This window comes from Cryptomeria japonica, unplaced genomic scaffold (assembly GCF_030272615.1).
Source record: "Cryptomeria japonica unplaced genomic scaffold, Sugi_1.0 HiC_scaffold_85, whole genome shotgun sequence".
Lineage (NCBI taxonomy): Eukaryota > Viridiplantae > Streptophyta > Pinopsida > Cupressales > Cupressaceae > Cryptomeria > Cryptomeria japonica.
The window spans coordinates 396,661-400,899 of NW_026728907.1; the positions used below are offsets into that span (position 1 = coordinate 396,661).

The 4,239-nt window shown below is 61.5% G+C and overlaps 1 non-coding gene across 1 annotated transcript; it reads left to right on the plus strand.

Moving 5' to 3' along the window:
- The first annotated feature begins 2,762 nt into the window (after positions 1 to 2,762).
- Positions 2,763 to 2,881, plus strand: LOC131864429 (5S ribosomal RNA). The gene has a single exon (XR_009363236.1). It is a non-coding gene; the product is annotated as a 5S ribosomal RNA (ribosomal RNA).
- Positions 2,882 to 4,239: the final 1,358 nt, after the last annotated feature.

The window sequence follows — 4,239 nt, forward strand, 5'->3', positions numbered from 1 at the left end:
GTGCACACAACCAGGGGAGTCGACCCATCAAACGCAACACCTCCCCTATATAAAGCTATTTGTCCGATTCTCATACGTGTAGTCTGCAGCAGCGATTAGGACATCGACCCCAACTTCCGAATTCGTTTGCATTGACCGCACCAAAGGTGCACGCCTTGGTGTGCACCCTGGAGTGCACTTTGGTGCTCACCTCGGTGCACACTTTGGTGTGCACCTCGGTGTGCACCAAAGGTGCGCACCTTGGAGCGCACCAAAGGTGTACACTTTGGAGCGCACCACATAGGGTCTTTGAGAGGTTGGCGCAGTGCGCACACCAAGGTGGGTGTTGAGGTGCGTGCCGAGGTGGGTGGGTGCTAGGGTGCGCTCCATGGTGGGTGCCAGGGTGGGTGCGTGCTAGGGTGGATTCCAAAGAGGGTCATAGGGTGGGTGCCAAGGTGGGTTGGTGATATAGTGGGTTCAAAGGTGGGTACTAGGGTGGGTTCCAAGGTGGGTCACAAGTTGGGTGCCAGGATGCGTGGGTGTTAGGTTGGGTGCCAAGGTGGGCTCCTGCGTGGGTGGGTGCTAGGGTGGGTTTCAAGGTGGACGCGAGGGCGGGTGCCAAGGTGGGTAACAAGTTGGGTGTTAGGATGGGTGAGTGCTAGAGTGGGTGCCAAGGTGGGTGGGTGCTAAGGTGGATGCCAAGGTGGTTCACAGGGTGGGTGGGTTCTAGGGTGAGTTCCAAGGTGGGTCACAGGTTCAGTGCTAGGGTGGGTGTCAAGGCGGGTGTCGAGGTGCCTGGGTGCTAGGGTGTGGATGCCAATGTGGGTCATAGGGTGGGTACTAGGGTGGGCTGCAATGTGGGTGCCAAGGTGGGTAACATGCTCGGTGGGTTCTAAATTGGGTGCCAGGGTGGGTGTGCACCCACCTTGCCCGAGGTGGGTGCCAAGGTGCCAGTGTGGGTGGGTGCTAAGGTGGATGCCAAGGTGGGTGAGAAGGTGGGTGATAGGTTGAGTGGTAGGATGGGTGGGTGCCAAGATGGGTCACAGGGTGGGTGCAAGGGTGGGTAGGTGCTAGGGTTGGTGTCAGGGTGGGTGGGTGCTAGGTTGGGTTCCAAGGTGGGTGCGAGGGTGAGTGTCAAGGTGGGTCACAGGTTAGGTGCTAGGATGGGTGAGTGCTAGGGTGCAAAGGTGCCAGGGTGGGTGCTAGGATGGGTCGATGCTAGGGTGAGTGGCAAGGTGGGTCCACAAGTGTCAAGGTGGGTGCCGAGGTGGGTGCCAAGTCGGCGACTGCTATGGTGGATGCCAAGGTGGGTCACGGGGTGGGTGCCAAGTTGCTAGGTTGGGTTCCAAGGTGGGTGCCAACGTGGGTGCTAGGGTGCGTGGGTTAAAGGGTGTGTCACAACGTGGGTGCCAGGATGGGTGCGCACCCACACTGGCCAAGACGGGTGCGGGTGCAAGGTTGGGTTCCAAGCCCGGTCACAGGCTGGGTGCTAGGATGGGTGGGTGCCAAGGTGGGCACCAGGGTGGGTGCACCCACCCTGGCCAAGGTGGGTCACGGGGTGGGTCCTAGGGTGGGTAACGGGGTGGGTACTAAGGTGCGTGCCAAGGTGGGTCATAGGGTGGGTGCCAAGGTGGGCACCAGGGTGGGTGTGCACCAACCCTAGCCAGGGTAGGTCACGGGGTGGTTGTCGGGGTGGGCGTCAAGGAGCCAAGGTGGGTGGCAAGTAGCCAAGTTGCGTGCCAAGGTGGGTGTCGGGGTGGGTGCCAAGGATCCAAGGTGGGTGCCAAGGAACCAAGGTGGGTGTCTGGGTGGGTGCCGAGGTGGGAGCCAGGGTGGGTCCCAAGGTGAGTGCAAAGGTGGGTGCCAGGGTCAAGGTGAGTGCCAATGTGGGTTCCAAGGTGCCAGGGTCAGGGTGAGTGCCAATGTGGGTTCAAAGGTGCTAAGTTGGGTGCGAGGTTGGGTGCGAGGGTGGGTGGGTGCCAAGGTGTGCTAGGTGGAAGCCCGGGTGGGTCGGCATCCCATGGGTGTCGAGTTGGGTGCCTGATGGGTGCTTCTTGTCAAGTTTTAGTCGTCGGGACTCATTTCGAGCCTTAGAGGTCGTTTCTTGTCCGGTTGCCCTGTCTTCGACCTGGGAACCCAATTTTGGTCCTCGGGTCCCATTTTTTTTTGTCTCGCATCCCACTTTTGGCCTGTGGCCTTTTCGGGGTCGATTCTCGTTTTGGGCATCAGAGCATGTTTCTTCTCCTAAAACCCAATATTTGTTTATTAAGTCTCGGAACACATTTTTGTTCTCGTGGACCCATCATGGGTCTTGGAACGCATTTGTGGTCCTTGGGTCCCATTTTGCATCCCGAAACTTGTGTTTTGGTGCTTGATCCCTATTTTGGGTGCCCACCTTGCACCAAGTGCGCACCCGGGGCAAACCGAGCGCCTTGGTGCACCGGGGCAAGATCGAGCGTGCACCCGAGGCGCCCCGAACATGCACCAAGGTGCACTCGGCCCACATGTGAGCGCAGGTCGTTGCGCCCGAGGTGGTGTGTGGGCACCGCGTTGCAGACGGGACACTGCACGCACACGACGCCCCCTCCAGGTGCACGCACGTAGGCCGGGCCGGGTGCACACCCGACGCCCTAGCAAGGTGCGCGCACCCGGGCAGGGCTCACACTTGGCGAACGGGGCGCACTTCGCGAGGGAGGGTGTGCACCTCGACGGGGGTGGGTGGCCGGGGTGGATTCGCACGTGGGTCGCGGTTTGCTAAGTACACACTGCGACAAGCTCATAACGGGTGCGATCATACCAGCATTAGTGCACCGGATCCCATCAGAACTCCGCAGTTAAGCGCGCTTGGGCCGGAGTAGTACTGGGATGGGTGACCTCCCGGGAAGTCCCGGTGTTGCACCCTTTTTTAGTTTTTCGCCGGGCGTCGCAATGCTATTTGAATAAACCTTTTGCCCGTTTGCGTTCTCGTCGGGGCCGGGCCGGGCCGGGGTGCGCTGCCCGCACTACCGCGCGCGCGGGGGCGACACCGAGCGCGCACCCGAGGCGCCCCGAGCACACAGGCCACGGTGCAACCCGGGCGTTGTGCGCGCACCCCGGTGCGCCCGAGGTGCTGCGCGCGCACCCAGGTGAAATCGGTGTGCACCTCGGCCAGTGCGCGCTCGGTCGAGTCGCGCACGTTGGCCAAGGTGCACGGTGATGTTTCTTACTCTAAGGTTCCGCACCAGACGCCCGGGACAGGTGAGCGAAGCTGGGCGGGGCCGGGTGCGCGGCCGGGGCAGGTGCACGCAGCTGGAGAGAGCTTTGGAGCACACTTCGGAGCGCACCAATGATGCGCTCCATTCAAAAGTTTCCTGAAAAGGCAAAAAAAGTTGAGATTATAGAATTTCCCACTTGAGAGATTGTAAAAAAAAAAAATTTAAAATGAAGGAAACGCGGGTGCCAAGGTGTGCGCAGCCCAGCCAAGGTGTGCGCACCAAGGCGCCCACCCTGGCGAAGGTGCACGCAAGGTGCGCACCCGAGGCAAACCGGACAATTAACCCAACTTTCGACTTCGCGCGCACCTTGGAGCGCACTTCGGAGCGCTCCTTGGTGCGCACCAATCTTGGGCACCTCGGAGTGCACCATGGCGCCCACCAAGGTGCGCACCCGGGGCAAACCGAGCTCCGACTTCGTGCGCACCTTGGAGCGCACGAAAGGTGCGCACCATGGCGCCCACCAAGGTGCGCAGCCCAGCCAAGGCGTGCGCATCAAGGTGCGCACCCTGGCGAAGGTGCGCACCCGGGGCAAACCGAGCTCCGACTTCGTGCGCACCTTGGAGCGCACAAAAGGTGCGCAACCCAGCCAAGGTGTGCGCACCCCGGTCAAACCGAGCTCCGAATCGTGCGCACCAGAGGTGCACGCCATCGTGCGCACCTTGGAGCACACTTCGGAGCCCTCCTTGGTGCGCGCCGATGTTGCGCACCTCGGAGCGCACCCGGGGAAAACAATGCAATTAACCCGACTTTCGACTTCGTGGGCACCTCGGAGCGCTCTCGGGTTCGCACCTCGGAGCACACCGAGGTGCGCACCTTTGATGCGCTGCCTTCACCAATTTCCAGAAAAGGCAAGAAAACATTGAGAAGGTGTGCGCACCGAGGTGCCCACCCTGGCGAAGGTGCACGCGAGGTGCGCACCCGGGGCAAACCGGGCTCCGACTTCGTGCACGCCGCACCTTGGAGCACACTTCGGAGCGCTCCTTGGTGCGCACCAGGGCGCGCAACC